General features: G+C 39.5%; 1 protein-coding gene across 1 annotated transcript in view; it reads right to left on the bottom strand.

Annotated features, from left to right (window-relative positions):
- Positions 1-20,747, bottom strand: part of BMPR1B (bone morphogenetic protein receptor type 1B) — a 129,167-nt gene extending 108,420 nt beyond the window's left edge. Inside the window, exon 1 of the mRNA XM_063135883.1 lies at positions 20,699-20,747. The gene's annotated coding sequence lies outside the window, so the exon portion shown is untranslated. The remainder of the gene's footprint in view (positions 1-20,698) is intronic.
- Between the last annotated feature and the right edge of the window lie 1,533 nt (positions 20,748-22,280).

Raw genomic sequence — 22,280 nt, 5'->3', positions numbered from 1 at the left:
GGAAGGCTGCCTTATTCAATTCCACCAGAGAAGCACTACCCTAATCCAATATGGTGTAGAAATATGAAGCCTAAATTACTGTTAACCTCTGGATGAAACTCACTCTATAATCACCATGGTCTGTTTTATTATGAAGTATACGTTTATTGATGCAACAGTGAAACACAAACGTCTTTCAAGTGGTAATTATTAGCATGATTTGCACAACCTCGCAGCCAAAATCCAAGGCCACCTCATAGTTTCCTGAAGGTCATTCAACAGATGTTGTGGAAAGTAATAGCTTGCTTACATTTGCCCAGTTAAGATCAGTGTTAATACCTGCCTTTTTTCCAAAGTCAATAATTATTGCCCTGAAGGGCAATTTATTTTACAGAAAGTCAGTTCAGGCACTCTTCATCAACCAATGAAATGTATGCGCATAGAAGTGAAATTCACATTAAATTCTAAACAATAAAAAGTAAGTTAAAACTAGTCTTTATAACTGTTGTCTCAATTCAGTATTACATCACTGAAATGTTTAAAGATATTAAATGTAGTGTAGCTGATATTAAATGTAGTTAATCCCTCTCTTAGGTGAACATTTTGTATTACAAAAGAGAATTAACAAAGCAACCAGATTCAGTGACGTATTGTTGCAATGTTTACATCAAACAGTAATCATCATCATCATCATAATCTCTATTTCAAGAAGTCTTTTTCAACGGACTAGCCACTGTTTTTATTAGTCTTTTTTTTAAAATAGAACAATTTTAATTTGCTTTTTAAATTTTCTTTCTTTTTACTCTTTATCCCTATGTGCACCGCTCCAGAATCTATTTTAGATAGGGAGTGGTACACACACACACACACACACACACACACACACACACACACATATATATATATATATATATATATATATATATATATATATAATATCTCACACATGTTAAATGAGCACTAGAAATGAAAGTTAAGCAAGTATACATTCATGGTAGACTGTGATACATGAATGACTTAAAATGCAATTACATACACAATTAGTGTAGTTAAGTACAGAAAGCTGGTAACGCAGTACCACTTTGCAACACTCAAACACAACATAAAACCAATATTTGTAGAGACTGTAATTTCAGATGCCGCACAATGGCCCAGTTCAGACAATAGTTCCAGGCATCATAAACCATCATTTTTAAAGCTGAGAACAAGCATCAGGACACAGCATTCCTCCCGCTCCTGCATTGCTGTTGTGCTTCATTTCTGGAATTTATTAAGCCTGAGTTCCTCGTTATGTCTGAACCAGGAAACTCTGGCTTAAGTGACAGGTTCAGGATGCCAGGATCTAAATACATATTGTCCTGAATATAACAACAACTTGTTTTTTTTTGTCTTGAACAATTAGGAAATATCAAAGCTGTATTTATTTATTTATTTATTACATTTTTATACCGCCCAATAGCCGAAGCTCTCTGGGCGGTTCACAAATATTCCAGTGTATTCCAGTGCTGAGGATTTCTTGTCTCGTGTGCATTAGTTAAGGGAGTGGGAAAATGAAGAGAAAAAGTCATATAAATCATTCTCAGAATTTCTGTCCTCCTCTCTGACCCATTTTTGGAGATAAGGTGGAATGTATTAACAGAGGTAAGGTCTCCAACTGGTTCCATGTACATTTTCCCCAAGGAAATTGTCTAACACCTATGTTGTTGTTATTATTATTATTATTATTTATTTATATAGCACCATCAATGTACATGGTGCTGTACAGAGTAAAACAGTAAATAGCAAGACCCTGCCGCATAGGCTTACAATCTAATAAAATCATAGTAAAACAATAAGGAGGGGAAGAGAATGCAAACAGGTACAGGGAAGGGTAAGCAGGCACAGGGTAGGGAAAAACTAACAGTAGAAAGTAACAGTAGAAGTCTGCACAACATCAAGTTTTAAAAGCTTTAGGAAAAAGAAAAGTTTTTAGCTGAGCTTTAAAAGCTGCGGTTGAACTTGTAGTTCTCAAATGTTCTGGAAGAGCGTTCCAGGCGTAAGGGGCAGCAGACGAAAATGGACGAAGCCGAGCAAGGGAAGTAGAGGCCCTTGGGCAGGCGAGAAACATGGCATCAGAGGAGCGAAGAGCACGAGCAGGGCAATAGTGTGAGATGAGAGAGGAGAGATAGGAAGGAGCTAGACCGTGAAAAGCTTTGAAGGTTAACAGGAGAAGTTTATATTGGATTCTGAAGTGAATTGGAAGCCAATGAAGAGATTTCAGAAGCGGAGTAACATGGTCGGAGCGGCGAGCCAAGAAGATGATCTTTGCGGCAGAGTGGTGAACAGAAACCAACGGACTGATGTGAGAAGAAGGAAGGCCAGAGAGAAGAAGGTTGCAGTAGTCCAACCGTGAAATAACCAGTGCATGAACAAGCGTCTTGGCAGAAGAGACAGACAAAAATGATCGAATCCTGGCAATATTATACAGGAAAAATCGACAAGATTTAGCTACTGCCTCAATATGAGGAATAAAGGAGAGCGAGGAGTCGAAGATAAAGCCAAGGCTACGAGCTTCCTTGACCGGAGTAAGCGTAACATCATTGACAGTAAGAGAGAATGAGAGATGAGGAGAAGGTTTAGGAGGAAAAACAAGCAATTCAGTCTTTGCCATGTTAAGCTTCAAGCGACGATGAAGCAGCCAAGCTGAGATATCTGAAAGACATGCCGAGATACGATCGTGAACATCAGGAGAAAGTTCCGGAGATGACAGATATAGTTGTGTATCATCGGCGTACAGATGATATTGGAGGCCATGAGATTGAATAAGCTTGCCCAAGGGCAACATGTATAAGGAAAACAACAACGGGCCAAGCACCGAGCCTTGCGGAACCCCTACTGAAAGGGGAAAGGAGGAAGACGAGCTGCCATTAGTCAACACGCTGAAAGAGCGACCCGCTAGATAGGAGGCAAACCAGTTATAGACAGAGTTATCAATAGTAGCCAAGCAGGAGCTATTTTGATCAGAAAGCCTGCTGTTTTGGTGTTTTGCTGCTGTTGGATTGATTTAATTACATTTTTATTCATGATTGTTTCTACTGTTTCACTTGTAAGTTGTTTTGAACTCTGATATGCGAAAGCGGAATGCTATAAGATACATTGATTGCTTAGTTCATTTCAAAATGCCAGAAATTATTCCATAATTCTAGGAATGCTGGAAATACTAAAATAAAATAAGTCCCAAACACTGGCTAGTCAAAAAAATCCAGAACCTTGGAGCTTAACAGAGCCTGTTGATACAGGTCATCTTATCAAATGGGTCTTTATAATCTACTCAAAGTAATTTATCAAGTGAGAAATTATCAGCATTTTCCAGTTCATTTGCTTCAAACAGTAGCTACATGAAGCCAATGGCCTTAAACATTTAAGTAGGCACACCATGTGTTTTATGCTCTACTAATTACAGAAATTTGCAACCAATAATTTTCTTCTCATTGAAACAAACGTTCAGCAGCTGTAAAAACTCTTAATGGGACAAAAGCTTTGTATTTGTGCCAAATGATTTTTTCTTCAGTGGTGGGGAGATGATTTTGTACATGCCCACTACCATTCCACAGAATAACACAGGGGTAGGTAACCTGGGGCCCTAAAGAAGCTTTGGACAGGTCCCATATGCTCCAATCAGCATGGTCAAAAGTTAGGGACTTGTAATACAAAACACATGGAAGGTACTGGGTTGCCTACCTATAACAAAATTTCAAACTTTACACTGATCTGTATATTGCATGGGTGCTTACGCACAGGTTTAAAGTATTTGTTTTTGCTGTCAAGTTGTTTTAGCCCCAACATCACCATTCCATAGCTTACAATCCAACTTGAAGACTTGCTATGCCAGCATGCAGGTTCTTAGGGGAAGGGTGACTCAACTGCTCCCCCAAGGCACACAGAACATACCATTAGACCAGCCTAATGACCAGACACACCCATACAAAACGCCCATCATTTAGATAACTGTAGCGTGTGCCTTGCTCTGGAGAAGAAAGTACTTGCCTCACTCCGGAGAAAGAAGTCAGGGTGAATCCCTGACTTTTTTTTCTCTGCACCTTTGCCACAAAGCCCCAGGGTGAGTGTGCAGGGGCTGCTGTGTCATATAATCGATGCAGCACCACTGTGCACCCACCATGGGGCTTTCCAGCAAAGCTGCAAAGAAAAGAAATTGGGGACCCCCCCCCCGTTCTGTGGCTTATGCTCTCTGTTTTAAAAGAACACTTGTTGCTGTATTGTTATGTTTTTATACTTTATTATAATATAAGATAAACTTTATTAAGCTGGCCAAAGCACATAACAATTAAAAAAAACAACACATTGGCTTTTTATAGAGATAGTTTGCAGCTATGCCAGGTTTTCAACTATATGTGGCATCCCCATTTGCTCTTCCAAGATAAAAATACAGCTGGCATTCTACAAGCATACATGTACTCCTGACTTCCATGAATCCCTAGCCCATGAAGTGTAAAATGTGTAGTGCCGCCTATGCATAGATTTCCTAGTTGTCAGACTATGGTCCTGGCTTCCATGTGTTTGGAAAGCTCCTGAAGCTGAACATTCTTTCTCTGCCTTGAATTAGTCTCTGATGGAGGGGCTAGCTGCTGTTATCAAGCACACTCCATGCCCCAAATTTCAAGGGAATATCATAGAAATATCATATTTTTAGACTTTCTGCAGATTTGTGCGTGGATCAACCATGTTGGGTCAGATCAAATTGTCAAATTTCAATGTGTAGGGTGGAGCCATAGCTCATAAATTAGGTGTCCAGTTTAGTCGTGGGCATCTGTATTAAAAGGATATGAATAAAGCAGAACTGGAAAAGAAATCTTTGCTTGAGACCTTGAAGAGCTAATCATCTGGTGCAAACTGTACTGAAGTAGATGGACCAATGATCTGAGTCTGTATAAGGCAGGTATTTATATCTTTAACGGCACCCCACAATTTAAAAACTCTTCCATGAGATCAATGCCAGGCAAAACTGGCTTCTCTCACACTTAATTCAATGGTATGGTCTGAATTTGATCCAGGATGTGTAGTAGACGGCAGAGACCCACACAGCCCTTCTCCTTTTTCAGGCCTCTCTCTGTCTTCCATATTTACTTTAGAAAGCTTTCCTCCACCAGCATCATTAATATTCATATTCTTATAAACGTGTTCTTGGCAAAATGAAGGGTACTAGTAAATTTCAACAGGATGGTTCCATATATTTATGGGAGTTAAAGGGTCAATGACCCATAACATAACTCATAACGTTTCCCTCTCTTCTCATAAAAATGCCTCTGTGTTACCTTTTGGGTTTTTTCTTTATCCTCAGTAGCTAAAGCAGCATCTTACTATAAAGAGTGATGATTTCATCTACAGTATTCTGAAACTTCTGTACTTAAAATGTTAAATGAGGAGCAGATGCTTTTGAAAGAGTGCTTCTACAAAGAAAAATTAAGGACTGTTGGCAGGACCAGCTCTTTAGTAGACTAATCAGTATTTGTAATAAACACGCTTTCACAGCTGCATAAACACATACACAAAAGTTACTGTCTCTGCTCCCATATTAGTAAAAAAAATCAATGAAAATATATCTAAGACTCTCAGCAAAGTCAGCAAAATAACAAGTTAAGCCACTGAGTGATCAAATATTTTAGAAGTTCTGCAAACAGGACATGGCCCTCAAATGGAAAAAAAAATGCATTTTGCTTATGACCAGTATAGTTTATAAACTGGCAGCTAGATAGCTACCTACCTGACCAGGTCAAAGAGTACAAATAACTTGGAGTGACGTTTCAAAGCTCAGGATCCTGGTCTGAGCATTTGAAAGCAACAGTTTTGATAGCTAATGCAACTGGCAATGCCACTCATCGCTTTGCAGCAGGACCAGGTGGAAAGATGGTAGCCCCTTAATAGAGCTATACCAAAGTAAATTACTCCTCCAGATTTTATATAGGGGCACCTGCCTGGGCCCATGCACACATTACCTCATTGGAGTCAACGCAGCATAAATTCTTATCCAGAGTACTCGGGGTACCTAGATCCACCTCCAAGGCTATTGTCCAATTAGAAACAGCTTGTCATTCAGTGGGAACACTTGTCCAAAATGCAGCCATCTTCTTTTGGCTAAAGGTAGTGTTCCAACTGGTCTCACCCTTGGTTTTATCAGCATATGAAGATATGGGTAAAGAGTCATGGGCAGACAAGATAAGAATATCTATCTCTGAGTTGGGCTTTTTGCAAACATACCTACTAGCAAGGGGGTACGATAGGACCAGGGAGATCTTTAGAAAGCTACATGATGTTGACTTCCAGACAGCAATGGCCGTCGCTGCTGGGAGTCGTTCCAACATGATCTTTAAAAGTACTATTACCTCCCCAGGGAAGGTCCCCCCGTACTTAACTTCTGTCACCTCATATGTGCTGAGATGGCTTATGACTTAGTGCAGACTGAATTCACTCCAGCTGATGGAGGTGAAGGCACGCTATAGGTCCCACCACAGTGTGAAAGCAGATTGCCCAGCTGGCTGTGTTAAGGCAGAGGACATGGTACACTTCCTAGCAGAGTGCCCACTGTACGCAGAGCTGAGGAAGCAATATGCTATATAAATAAATAATAATAATAATAACTCCTCTGTAAGCATAACTCTAACACTACTGGCTGGTACAGATTATTACACGTCATATAGGACTGCCAAGATTGTCAAACGGGCTCTGGAGAAACGAAAGTCACTGGCAGCCATAAAAGACTAAACTTATTAATATAATATAACATGTTAGCAAATATTGTCCAGGATTACAAGATGTTTTAACTTACTCTTGTTAGCCATTTTATTAACACTTTGTATTTTGGTATTCCCTCTGGTGAGAGGAGTGTTTTATTATGTTTCTGTATGTGCATGGCCTGATTGGCTAATAAGCAATAAACTGATGATGATGATGATGATGATGATGATGATGATGATATAGATCTGAGGCTCTTATTATTAATAAAAACACTCTATTCAGAAACCTATCTGAAGGTGAGAACAGGTTCCAATTTTGCCCTCACTGATCATATTCCAACACACAAAGGTGTTCACCAAGAATGTATCCTAGTGCCATTTCTTTTTATTTTTTATATTAATGACATGGTGGCAATTGTACATAGTCAGAGTTATCATATGTTTAAAATTTCAAACAGAGCGGTAAATATTTTATTGTATGCTGATGACATGATTGTACTTTCAACTTCTCAAGTGGGCCTGAGGATACTCCTGAGACAACTTAGTGTATACCATAAAGAAAAGGACCTACTTATTAACAATAACAAGTCCAAAGTAGTAGTCTTTGGTAAAAAGAGAAAGTTTCATAGATGGTATATTAATGCCAAGGTGTTAGAGCAGGCAAATCATTAGTGTTTCCTTGCTCTTAACTTCTCTGCATCGGGATCGTGAGCTTCACAAATAAAGAAACGAAAAAGTTTATAAACATGGTGTATTATGAGAATAAGCCTCAGCAAGCTTCAGGCTTGCGAACTCTCCCCTCCTCAGACCTCCTCTGGCATAGCTGTAAGAAGATCAAAACCTTTTGTTTCCATTTTAGATTAACCAAGTTTGCTGTTTCATCTGATCTCTAAAATGTGTTTAATCTCAACTATGTTTAGTTGAAACAAATCAGCTTCATAAACTAAGGATTGAATCTGGCTTGTTCCAACAAAGCAAAGTTAAGATTAAATACACTTTGTCAGATTTTGATGAGACGGCAAACTGCAATTAATCTAACAGAAGCAAAACATTGCTGAACTCTTCACAGACACACTGGGGAGGGGGTCAATGGCTTGTGGCTTATTCTCATAACGTTATACCATGGAAGTTGGTCACAAATCTCAATTTCTACAAAGTTACTAAATATAGATAAGTTGTTTACTGCTTCACCATAGGCCTTTGAGAGAGTAGCAAATCTGCTCCCTCTCCTTCATACACAACACTATTAGTATTCTGCTTGGTCACCAGACCCATGGATCTCCATTCCTGAAACCCATCCTACAAAATCTATGTATTATATTTGTATATTCATGGGTGGTATTTGAGTACAGGTTCCCCTCTTATACTGTGGGCAGTATATTAAGGAGTAACGTAACAGTTACAGGAGACTAGCAGCAAAATTATTAGGGCAGGGCAGCTACTCAGTCCCGCATTTCCAACTCCTCCCTAAGTACCAGGTTTACCTCAATTGCTGGGATTCATTAGTGTTCCTGCCATTCCACAAACATGAAGGATGGCTAGGACTGATGCAATTTTCATTTGGTAAGAAAAGCAAGGCTTTCCACATCTGAACTTAGCATCCACATTTTACACCTTTGTAATGCTAATGTGATATACACTATGCAAGGTTGCTCTATAAGGCACCTAAAGTTGCCACTATCAGTGACACAGTATTCAATAGAATACCCAGTTCAATTTCACTGGGGATGACTTGGTGATTAAGCTTTGCTTGTTCTCAGATTCAAGTTCCTAAGGCAGTAAGCACCTTTGAGGTGAATCTTTGTTTATGGATTATTTTTTGGGCTAGATTGCATGGGAAATCTGGTGGGGATGGAAGGAGGACTGGGGCTTTGTAGACCTTTGTCCACCTCTCTCATACACTGAATTTAGGATACTAGCATTAACCTATAAAGCTGTAAAAGTATTGAGCACTACCCAATAATGGTTTCTTCCTTTTCTATATCCCAATGTAACTTCAGAGTAAGAATGCCTTCCTAACAATACCTGTGTAGAGAGGCTGCCTAGAGGCCCAGATTTAAAACTCCCTTCTTCCTAGGATTCATGAAGCTTTGGAGTGAGCATCATCCTGAGGCAATGCAAAGCATTTGTTGTTGTTGTTGAACAACATTTAATGTCTGGAGTAAGCTACGGTATATGGTTCAGATCCAAAGAGCTACGAAAAGAAGGAAAATATCAACTAGTGCTGTACTGCAAATGCTTAAGAATTCACTTAGTGCTGAAACAGGTAGTCTTTGAGCAGTTCTCATATTCTCCTTTTGCAACAGCTTCTTCAATCTCTGGCATAAGCAGAAGGAACTATGCAGATTTAGCTTCCCTTCTAGCATACAGTGCTCTAGTACATGGTATAAATCAGCTTTGCCAAACCCTTTCAGCACAGGTGGATTTATGTACATATGTATGTGTAAAAATATGCTTTTAAGTATTTACATAAGTACTGTTTCATAACTGTTGTTTTCATGAAATAACCTTGCTTTTATAAAGGTCATTTTGACACTGAGCCATTATGGATACAGCAGACTTAAGCACTAAAAATTAGCAACAAATTCTACTAGGAATTGCAAGAGCACAGCTCCATTTATTTCAATGTAACCTGCACATGAGAAACTCCTGGGAGGCTGTGCCAAAAAGAAATACCTAAAATAATGCAATTGTTCTCCTGGCTATACTGCAAAATGCTCATGATGTATCTTGGGGGGCTATCAGAATACACTTGTATTTGAGAGGGGGCCCAGGCTTTCACACAGATGTTCACTGGGTGCATCTGGAAATCCCATTCCTGATGCCTCTAGACAGGAAATCCACTCACGAGTATTATATTAGTTTCTACCAAAAAAACAGAGAACCATGGAGTAAAGGTTTCAGATATTGAGTAGGTCTTCAAATTATCGTCATGCCATTCCTATGGATAGTTCAGCATGTTTGTTACTAAGCCTCCAGATGTAGTACTGAGAAGAGATAAACTTAATACATTAAACATTGTGTCTCTTTAGTAGAGATGATTTATGGTTTAAAAAAACAAATAAACAACCTTACTGCATTTGCAACATAAATAGTCCCTGGTGGACAAGCAGAAAGTATATATACACTGTTGCTTTGAAAGTTTACTATATCTAAAATAACTCTAATTGGAATTTAGACTTCTTTGCCCTGGTGTATTAAACAAGAACTTTGTTCCTATAGCAACCATTGTGATTATACACTAGGACTCCCACAGTTTGCAGGTGTGATGGAATACCTGTATATAATCAGATTTATCCCAGTTAAATTACTGGCACAAGAACTATATCATCTGAAACCTAAGAGGGGTGTGTGTGTGTGTGTGTGTGTGTGTGTGTGTGTGTGTGTGTAATAAGGAGAAACAGAATCTAGCAACAGGTGTCAACAGAGAGATATTTTAGTAGACAGCAGAAAATACATTCTATGCTTCTCAAGGGCTTGGATCTGGATTTTCCAAGTTCAACATCATGTTCTGCAAAAGCAAGTTTGCTTTTTGCTCCCGGCTGTTGGCTGCTCTAAATTTGCCCGAACTCTTACCTTATTCTGCCAATTCCACCTTGATGTTCCTTACACCTGGAATTAATTCCCAGGCACAACTACAGGAACAACTTGTTTTTCCTTAAATTCCTCCTCAAACCCCATCTTTTCAGAGAAGCCTTTGATTCAACCCCCTAAAGCCATAGCCTAGCTCCAAGACAGGCTGCAGCTGAGTTTAGTTCAGGCACAGGAGGACAAGATCAGAAGAACAAAAGATGTAGTCACCGTGGGGCTGGGGCCCAGGCACTGAACCAGACAGACAAAGAGCAAAGGGCCAGAGGCAATAGACATGGCCATGGACAGGCTTGGAGGTCAAGCATCAGATCACGGAGATGAGTCTCAAAAGAAAATGTAGATTCAGAGTGAGGCAGAAGGTCAAATTCCAATGCAGCAACAGAGGGCTGAAAGGCCCAGAAGCAGATGTGAGGCTAAAGACAGGCAGGTGGCACGATTCAAGGCAACATCAAGGAAAGAAAGCAGAAAGGCAGGCAGAGTCCTCAAACCCAAGATCCTTGGATAGATGAGCTTGCTTAGCTGCATGGGCGCTGTATGTCTAGGTATGCCCCCAAATGGCTTGGAGAATCCACTGACAGTATTCAAGCTGGGAAATCATCTGACCCTCTTCACGTGGGAACTGCACCTAATCTGCCTGGCCTCCTGAAGACCCAGGAGGTAAGGTACAGGAGACTGACAACTGTTTTGAAACTTCACTTGACAAATTTACACTATCCCAACTAAAATCAAACTTAGTACATGCAACTCAATTTGTCCATACGCTTCTGTTTTCAGGCCTCTCTGTGGCAGGAAAGGCTTTCCTACCATTTCAGATCCAGCAGCAGAAGTCGGATAGCATAGTGCTGAACAAACAAACAAAGAAGGATGGAATTCACATTTCCAAAATACACTATGAATTTGCCATCAAGAACTTCCGATATTGGAGAAGCTACATAACTTATTCTCCCTCAAATTATCCTCCAAGTTCCATTATGTGTCTTGCTAAAATGGCATCATAGGGAGGTCAATATTTGACTTTCAATGACTCCAAGGTAAACTTTCTTCATTAACAAGTCAAAAGGTGGCTCTTTTAACTGCTTGCTCTACAAACTCCACCTGGAGTCTGATAAAAATAAATAAATCAAGCTATAAATTCTTTCTGGCTCACTTTAATTAACTATATTAAAAAAAATTGATATGCAGGATAGAATTCATCTTGCTTTCTGTGACGAAATGCCATGTAAATAACTGTTGTTGTTCTGCAATGATTAAATGCTTTCTGTGGCTTCTATGAGACTATACTATATCTATGTAGGCCTGAAGCTAGCATGGCTACTCTGTTGAATGTCTGTTTAGTAGTAGAAAATGCTAGGTGACAAATTCTGAAGGAGGAGAGAGGGAGAGGGAGAGGGCGAGGGAGAGAGAGAGAGAGAGAGAGAGAGAGAGAGAGAATCACTTTAATATTTATACTGTAGATGGGGATAAAAGCTATCCCAAGTCCCAATGCACTGAATCAGGGAGTAGCCTGCATTGGACTCAAAAACTTATTCTACCCAATATACCAGGAGAACAGAAGTACTCACACTCTACACCTGCAGTCTCTCTATTTCATTTCCAAAAGATCTTCCTGCATTAACTCTAGATCGCAACTCTGCTCATCAAGTCCATACCATAATGCAGTGAAGCAATACTAGCAGTAGGTCTAGAATTAAACCAGTAATAAAACACCAGTGCAAATGCAGCCAAGGGCTTCATTTTGTTTAAACATTTATTGGGGATCATGTTTATGTTGATACTTTAATACATTACGTGTCTAGAGGCTCATTTTTGCCTACTGCAATCCAGCTTTCCCAAATTTGTTGCTCTCCAGAGGTGTTGGACAGCAACTCCCATTATTCAAGCCTTCGGGGAAGGTAGATGTAACAATCCAGAAATACAAAATTATTAACAGATAAAAATAAAAGGTGGATTTAAAAACACAACAACAAACCTAAAACAGGCTTGCCTGCTTGCCTATGTGCAAAAAGGTAGAATTTTTATTCTAAGTTACTACAAATACATGATAAATTGACCTGGATGGAAAACTGTGCGTCCTATCCACCCCACCCAAATTAACTTTCAATCTCAAGGTTCCTAAACTGAATGTTATATATGCATTAGTAAAAGGCCAAGTGACTTAGAAAAACTCCTGATTTTTTTATACTTAGAAAAGACACTGATTGTGCAATGGGTATCCTTTTTCTAATTCTAGCCACTAGAGGGAATATGCAGAATTCATTTAAGTGACAAATAGATTTTGCTTAGATATATATGGTCAAATAAATGCCACTAAGGCTAAAACATTGATTTGATCTTAACTTTAGCCTTCAAAAGCACATTTAACTTCCATTAGGGATATGTATTTGTAAAACATCGGAAGTGAACAGGAAAACAGAGCAGCATGGGGGGACGTGGGCTCTTTCCAATTTCCTGGCCTGCACCCAAAATGCAGCTTCATGGTTGCATCACAACTTGCTCTTAAAACGAAATGAGCTTGCAATGCAGCCTTAAGAAGCTAGTATTCAGAGGGGAAGCAAGGAGAACCGCAGTGCTCCTGAAAACCCATGCAGGCTCATAAAGAAGCTTTGTGGATCACCGTCAAAGTTTGTAGGATCAAGGTGTTAGAGGTTTTACGTAAAAGCATTTGGGCAGGCCTTGTGCTAAAGAGCAAAGAGGCAGCATTCTCTAGGGGGACAGCTTTTGCTTTTGCATTGCAAATGTTATTGATCTGTAAGCCACCAGGAGAACCATGGGTGGGCTAGAAAACAGGACAGAAACTTTTAAAAATAAATACATATGGAGTCAGTAATGAATTCTGCCACCCGCCCACAGTCAGATTGGATATAAGGGATTGCCTTGTACTAAGTCAGACTATTCATCTATCTAGCTCAGCTCTGAGAGACAGCATCTGTCAAAGGCAGGGTCTTTCCTGTCACCCAAGATCCTTTAAAAAGGGAGACACCAGGGTCTGGACATTATACATGAAAAGCATAGGCTTTGGGCGAGTTTGGATGTCACTTTAATCCATGCTTTATTCCTCAGCCCCCTGTTCCGCTGCAGTCCACCCACCTGAATGCACTGATATCCCACCTTCCCTTGCAGTGTTTAAGTCTCCTGCCCAAGCGCACAGTAGCTGTTCCCAAAATCACAGTAGCACTCCTTCACTCATTCACTAAAGCATAGTTGCACATTTCACCCGTAGATGCTACTGCAGTAGCCTGTTTCAGCTGTTCCCAGCACCACCATAGCACTTTTTCCATTACACAGAGAATGCCTGTGAAAAGTACACCAGTGGTAGCAATCTGAACTGCTCTTGCCGCATATCTCTATAAGCAAGCAAATTAACCTGGTGCCCAAAAGATGGCACAATAACCCACAATGGGTTAAAAGAAACCACTCTGACGACCATGGGTTATCAGAGTGGGTTATTTTGGGCAAATAAGCCATTGTGGATTTTAAAATTCCTGATAGATGACACAATACCTGACAATGGGTTAAATAAGCCATTGTGGTTTGTTTATTTATTTCATTGTGGGTTATTGCGTTGCCCAAATCCAGTCTGTGTTTCTACTCTACAAAGAATGATGACCTTGAAATTTGCTTTATATATCCGGTGATGTTGCTATCCCTCCTGAGCCATCTGTGCAAAGTAATTTTAAAGCAAAACGAACATGAACTGACTCTAAAGCCATCAAGACTTCTTCATGTGAGATCCTCCATGTGCCTTCCCTCACTGATTAACCCTACATAGTCTAGATCAGAAGCCTCCAAAGAAATGAAGAGCACCACAAAAAAAGAAGGAAGAAGAAGTGGTCTGCAGTACAGATAACTCCAGGTGCCTTAATTTGACATGATGCACGTTGGTCTCTTTCCCTTATGCACCCTACTACTGGCATCAGCAAGGTATGGAGTAATCATTTGTGGTTGATGGAAACCTGCCTGGTGCCAGGACCTATATTAGATATTCATTAAATCCAATCCTATCCTGATATAGCAATATCTCAAAACCTAGAAGAAATAATTGACCCTATTTTTTGTGGAATTTAACAAAAAGAGAACCAGGCAGGAATGCCTTAATACCTCTTTCATTTCTCCAAATGCTTGTAGTTCTACTTTCTACCCCGGCCCACCCCACTATCCTTTCAATTCTTGATCTAGGCAATAGTTCACCTATCATATTTCATACGGTGGTACTAAAAAAAGGTTTACTAGCCACAATTTCTCAAAAGGTTCCCATTAATAATTAGCTAACTAGATTGCTCACATTGTAATGAAATTCATTATATGAGGGGGAGGGGGAGACAGCCTTCAAAAGCTTTTAACAGAACTCTGTGTCCTGGGTCACTTTGCTTCCTCTAACCTATCACTTGACTTGCCAAACTTGATTTACCAGCAGCGTACCAACAATAAACATGGAAATCGTGTTTAAAAAGGTTTGCAAACGTCAATAGGAAGGAAAATTATTGTGATATGGAGGCACCTAATGGAATATAGGTATTTCTTGCATTTAATAGTACATAACTATCTTTGGTCATTTGTCATGGCTTGTTAATTAACAATGCAGTGTGGAAAGCCAGAAAACAAATAATGGCATAGAAAGAGAAGAATATTATATATAGTCACTGGGAAGGTAGGCATTTTCAGCTAACCAATACAGATACTGATATGTAATTTTCCAAGTCAAGGCACAAGGACAATGAGCTTGTTAATTAAAAGTCATACTTCACACTTCTGGGAGTAGGGAGATTTGTAATAAATAACCACAACTCACTGGTTTATTACAGTTTTCAACAAAAGCAGCAGTTCCTGCTTTAGTGCTCTGGCACCAAACAAAGAAAGATATGTTGACCTTCCTGGGGTGGGGTCGGGGGGGGGGGGGAGAGAGATTTTAAACATATGGTTTCATGGTAACATGATCTGGACCATGAAGGATATAGAAAAATTAGTATAGTTGGACCCTTGCTGAGAAAGAAGGCTATTCTCATGGGTTAATTTATCATAGCGAGGCAAAGCTCATGTCTCAAAGTACTTACAGCTTAAGGGTGGGGTGTGTGGGGGGGTATAAGCAAGGTACACTGCACATTTTGTCTTTCTGGTCTCCTGTATAAATTGGGTGCATTAAAATTATGACAAATACTACTGGATGTTTAGATGGGTAGGATTTTTGGGGGTACAATTTGAAGGAGGAGTGTAGTTAAAATGCCTTTAACAGCTTTAAAGCTGTTGGGAAGGGCCTCCCTATGAAAATGAAAATGGTGGTCATTGCAGGAAAATATCTAAACTCATCCCTGATTTCTACCAATAGGCATCTTGATTAGTCCAGGCAGAAGTGACAACACACACACTTTTTAATAAATACAATGCAAAAGGTTATCCCTTTTTCATTGAACATCAATGACAGGATTGTGGAGGTAATCCTTCAGCTTTTTGTTTTTTACCCAGAATTATACAGGTTGTCATACAGCCCCATGACTGATCAAACCATTTTTCTCTTAATTCTCCCCACCCACCCCCCAGGCCTATACCAAGAGAAAACACTTCAAGTTGATTCCCTGTTGATCCTTATCATTACAAGAGACACAGGGCCACTCCCCAAAATCAGCATACCTACGGAGAAATCTCACATGATCACCCACAATATGTAATACCATTTGCCCCTCGAGGTAACATCCTATTATTAATTTTTCTTCTCCCAATTCTCTTTTATCAGCTTAGTGCCTTTCATTAGGTTAGATGGATAAGCTAGCTCCAGCCTTATCTAAAAATGGTGGATCATGCCTGTTACGAACACTCTAGTTACATCCAGACTAGACTACAGTAATGAGGTTACAACGGTCTAGGCTATACCATTGTACCCCTTTGGAGATGGCCATGCAAAATGCAGAGGCCTGGATGTTTGTGAGGAGTACACATTCAAATCATCTTACACCAGTTCTACATCAGCTACACTGGTTGCCTACTCATGTTTGTGGTGGTAATGACCTTTACAGCCCTAAATGGCTTAGGAACGAATTACCTGAAGATCCACCTGCACCAGGAGTAGGTAACCTGGTGCCCTCCAGATGTTTTGTACTACAATTGCCATAATCCCTGAACATTGGCTATATTGGGTGGGGCTTATGGGAGTTGTAGTCCAAAACACCATGTTGCCTATACCTGATGCACACCATAAGAACATGAGAGAGCCAGGATGGATCAGACCAAGGGTCTAACTAGTCCAGCATTCTGTTCACATAGTGGCCAACCAGCTGTCAAAGGGAAACCCACAAGCAAAGTGCAACAGCACCTTCTCACCCATGTTCCCCAGTAACTGATGTACATAGGCATACTGACTCTGATACTGCAGGTAGCATATAGCCATCACGACTAGTAGCCATTAATAACCTTCTCATCCAAGAATTGTTCCAACCTCCAAATTAGTGGCCATATGAACCTGATTGGCAGTAAAGATCAGGTACAAGAAACCTTGCTTGTGTGTATGCTGGTAGGAGTAGTTAATTAGGCAGTCATGAGAATGGGCCCATATTTATGGAACACCATTCCTTGAAATATACATCTGGTTCCCTCCCTGTTTTCTTTTACGAAGACTCTAAATATTTTTTATAAATAATTCAATCCATTTTTAGTTAAAGCAAGTAGACTTTTTTAAATTGCAACTTGATGATCAACTGTGTTTAGAACTTATGCTTTTAGAACTTTTGACTTTGCACTTTTTTATTATTTTTAAATGTGGTTTTTTATTTTAAAATGGTTTTGTAGTGTTTGTATGATACCTTGGAAAAATGTTACATTTTTAAAGACAGCCTAGAAATCTCCCTTCCTCCCCGCAATCGGAGCTTTTAAAATGAGCATGGAGCTGTGACGTCCCTGTTCCCTTCTGGGACGTTGTGTGGCTGTATAGACACAGGGGAGGATTGTAGAAGCAGGTAAGTCTGCGATTCCCCACCCCCAAATCCTGGAAAGCCTGTAGGTATAGGTTGGAGTTCTGAATCCTCTGCGGTGGCTGGGAGGTGCCAAAAAGGAGACAGCACCATTTTGAGGGGGGGACGACACTCTGAGGTTTGTAGCTCTGCCTATGGCCTTGGAAGGTTTTTTCTGAACAATCCTATGACCCCTGGGATGCTGTTTTATGGACCCTATGACTGTTCTCTAGCTTTTAAAAATAATATAACAATACTCTTGGCTTATTTATCATTGACTAATTCTTTGCCAATGACATTTTAGGATGCTACATCAGAGCTATTAATGGAGTTAAACGTTTCTACTTTAAGACTGTGAACTTGTGGACAGTTTCTGTTCTCCAATTCTTCTGAAGTTGTAGCCTTACTTATACATGCTTCATTTAAGCAATTAACATTGCTAAGAAAAGCTGTTTTGAAAACAGTGATTTATTCTATTGCTATTCCATTCATATGTTCTTGTGGAGTTACTAGAACAGTGTCAGCATTATGAGAATGCAAGGGATACAAACAAAACTGCAATTCTTTTGAAACTGGTGACTGAACATTGGAACATAGTTGAGGAAAGAAAGATCGCTGTATTACCTGCATCCATTTTAGACCAGGATAATGAAAAGCATGTGAGTTTTCACAATCATGGTCATTTATCATGAAGTTTTGCAATGAGTAATGAAGACAGCTACACCTCTCCTTTGCTTTTTCTACTCACATCTCTCTCACACAGAGAGAGACATTCACACAATAGCCTACTAAGAATACGTCCTGGACCATTTAAAACCAGCAAACAGACTAAATCCAGCAACATTCATTTTACTTAGCCTGCTAATCCAATAGGAGTTTTATTAGGTAAGCATGAAATTTCCGCATAATCAAATCCATGTTCAATAAACATGTGTAGCAAGCAGCAGGATTGTGGCAGCGAGCCCAAACTCTGACGTTTGCATATTCTGGTCCCTATGTGCATATATGAAGCATACATAGGCTTTTACACAGGTCCCAGATACACACCCAGATGCATATGATATGTATACCTGCAAAAGCTGACAGTCTAGTGAATGCGGGTAGGGCAAGTGAGGCTTACTGCTATCATTCTGCTCCCCTCTATGCATAAGAACATAAGAAGTGCTATGCTGGATCAGACCAAGGGTCCATCTAGTCCAGCACGCTGTTCACAGTGGCCAAACAGCCATCGGCCTGGGATGAACAAGCAAGACATGGTGCAACAGCACCCTCCCGTCCATGTTCCCCAGCAACGGGTACACACAGGCTTATTGCCTTGAATACTGGAGATAGCACACAACCATCAGGGCTAGTAGCCACTGATAGCCTTTGCCTCCAGGAATTTATCCAACCCCCTTTTGAAGCCATCCAGATTGGTGGCCATCACTAATTGTATGCACTTTTCATTGAGTAAAAAGTGTTCATATGCCCCCAAAATGCATTTAACACTCTGATAAGATTATAGGATATCCACAACATATTCATTATGTGAGATCTAACATAAAGAATAAATTTATTCTAGTAACCATGCAAACAAATTCTAATCATTACTAGATAACTGAATCACATTCATCGATCCTATTTTATTAGATACAGTTCTTGGAACCTTTTCTGTAATCATTACATCATGTAAAACCGTATTTTTTATTCCTCTCAAGGTGTTATTTTTATTTATTTGTCATAGCTTGCCTGAGGCAGTTACTGAGGGCCAAACTAGAGCTGTTGTTAGAAGTGTCTCTCTATTTAATAAACCAACTTTAACAAATGGAGTTTGGGGAAGGGGACTGATAATAAAGTTGAATTTAATCCTTTCTTCCCCAGCTGTGGTCCTGAAGAAAATGCCTCTTCTAAACACTCTATTTACTCAGAGGGAAATACCTCATCAATGGCAATAGGGAATTTCCTCCCAGAGGAGAGATTGTAGCATGGTGAGAAAGGGTTAAATCCCCCCCTGCCTGTATACAGTTCTTGGAACCTTCTGATCCAATCAATCATCAGCTCACCCTCCCACTGTGCTGATGCTATTTGCCTTTGTAAAAGCCAATATGTTAAATGCAAATATGTATTCACAGTGGAAACTTATACATGTCTATTGAGAAGTAACCCGCATTGATCTCAGTGAGACTTATTCTCAGGTTAAGTGTGTATCAGATTGTAGCCTCAATATAACATCTAGCTGGTCCTCGAGTTTATGATGTAAGGAAGACTGAAAACAGGAAGTACCCTACCATTCCCATGCTAGAAACACAGTATCTGCAAGTGGATGTGATGTACAGCTTCAAAGGAGAAGACCTGCAAGGGTCCTCTTGGCACATACAGCAGAAGCCTAGAAAGAAGAAGTTCAAACTGTGCAGTTTGGGAGGCAGAATACTTATTTTAACATACCTGTTTACACAAGCTTTCTCTGGCTTGTAATGGATTATCATGAAAGATGCTGCTCCATTTGATTGTCTTCTATTGCTATTTTCTATTGTTTTAATTGTTTCCATTACTTATATAGCTTTATTGTTGTGTTTGTAATTATTGAGTATTTTAATTGCGATTTTAATACTTTGCCATATCAAGTGGCATACATGTATTAATAAATCAATACATAACTTTCCCTTAAAGAAACAAATGGGTGCTGACAAATCTAAAATCACAGATTTTCTTGCAGTAAATTAGTCTATGCATGGCCAAAAATATTTCTATGTTTATGCATGTTGTTGCTGAAAGGAGAGAATTTAAGGACAATTATTATCATTTACCCAGATGTCCTTTTTATGGCCTCTCAACTCCAAGTCAAGGTGCACATGGTACCCAAGGTCAAGCTAGTTATTTTGTCATTTCAGGTCAAAAACAAACACCCTACAGGTATCTCTCCTGCTCCCTAGTAATAATAAATTTAATAAGTATTTGTTGCCATTTCATGACACCCAAAATCAGTTGCCTGAGCTCCTTCACTCTTCTAATGTTAGAGCTGGCCCTGGACTTTCCTTTTATATATCATGAATCATGCACACAAATAGTGTGTTCTAAAAGTCTCTTCTTTCATATGGTACATGTGTGCTATGTATTACATTTTATTTCCTGACTATTAGCATATCCCTATCTATGAAAGGTATATCCTTCCCACCATCCTGAACAACACAGGCATTTTTTAATATCGTGCGAAGGTTATTGCTATTCCTAAAAGGGGCCTAAAAATATTATTAAATAAAATAAATAAATACCAACTGTCCTTCTACTCTTCCAGTATAAATTTGTACTAGTAGCCTTGACTGGCAGCATAAGGCAGAATCTACACATGACAAAGACAGGCAAGCCCATCTTTTTAAACCCAGTTCTCTCCCCATCCTATATGAAACTTAGACATACAGTAGGTGTCTGGTTTTTAGAGCAAAAAGGGAACACAGGGAACTGAACCCTTCTTGCACTCACCAGCAATTTACTTCCCTGAAGTTTCCTCCCTAAGTACTTTTCTTCCTTGCTGTGCTCACCGAAACTTGGTTGAGAAGAAAAGTGTCTGGGAATGACAGTCTATAAAATAGAAAATTGTTCGTAAGGACACAGAGGTTGGGCACATTTCCCCACCCATCTGTCACTTTTGCCCTAAAAATCAGATACACATGCATACACACTCTCACACACTGCATATATAATTTGGGGAGAGCTGGGTTTAAACCAACACAACATCTTTGCATATTTCAGTTTTGCAAATTATTACTGTTAACATTCATATACCACCTTATCTGCTGAACAGCCATCAAGTTGATGTACAGCAGTGTAAATCAATAAAACAATAAAAATAAAAACAAGACCAGTAAAGAGTAAAAAAAATTAAAACATTTTATTTCATTTATTTTATTTTATTGAATTTGTATACCACCTCGTAGCCAAAGCTCTCTGATCAGTTCACATAAGATAAAAACATTAGAACTACAGATTTTAAAAAGCTAAGCACCTAAGTACCTTTGAAAGAGGGGCAACAACAGAAGACAATAACATTTAATTTCAATTTATTTTAGAAAACTAATAATCTTGAAAAGATAATAGTTAAGGTGGGGGAGAGTTCATCTTCCCTGACAAGAGTGTAACAGCACACAGACATTCTCTTGTTTTCTCAAATAAATTTAAAAGCCTAGGTTTTTTGTTTCTTTTTCAACTTAAAGCTATTTAAAGGGGGTGACGGAGAATGTTTATAAACCAGTTCTGGGTGCACCTGCACATATTCGGAGAAGTGACCATCACAACAGACACTTGAAAACAGAAAATTGCAAGGCATACACATAGAAAGCGTTTCACGGTCTAGCTCCTTCCTATCTCTCCTCTCTCATCTCACACTATTGCCCCGCTCGTGCTCTTCGTTCCTCTGATGCCATGTTTCTCACCTGCCCAAGGGTCTCTACTTCCCTTGCTCGGCTTCGTCCATTTTCTTCTGCTGCCCCTTACGCCTGGAACGCTCTTCCAGAACATCTGAGATCCACAAGTTCAATCGCAGCTTTTAAAGCTCAGCTAAAAACTTTTCTTTTTCCTAAAGCTTTTAAAACCTGATGTTGTTTGGACTCTATACTGTTAGTTTTACCCTACCCAGTGCCTGTTTGCATTCTCTTCCCCTCCTTATTGCTTTACTATGATTTTATTAGAATGTAAGCCTATGCGGCAGGGTCTTGCTATTTACTGTTTTACTCTGTACAGCACCATGTACATTGATGGTGCTAAATAAATAAATAAATAAATAATAATAATAATAATAATAATAATAATAGAAAATCATCTCCAACCACAACACCTTTTCCACCTGTGACATGACACCTCCTTCGCCATCATCACAAGGGCCTTAATGAACAGAAGACTAATGTTTCCAACTGCTACATATAACTTGCTCACAAGGACAGCCACATTCACAAGAAGCGTCATAAACCCAACAGTGCTAACCACTGACTACAGTACATATTGCTGGGTTCTGCTTCTTGCTGCCCAGCTCTCAAAAGGGTTCCAGATGCAACCAGCCTTGTCGATG

Source organism: Elgaria multicarinata, chromosome 10 (assembly GCF_023053635.1).
Source record: "Elgaria multicarinata webbii isolate HBS135686 ecotype San Diego chromosome 10, rElgMul1.1.pri, whole genome shotgun sequence".
Classification (NCBI taxonomy): domain Eukaryota; kingdom Metazoa; phylum Chordata; class Lepidosauria; order Squamata; family Anguidae; genus Elgaria; species Elgaria multicarinata.
This window is presented reverse-complemented; position numbering and strand designations above follow the sequence as displayed.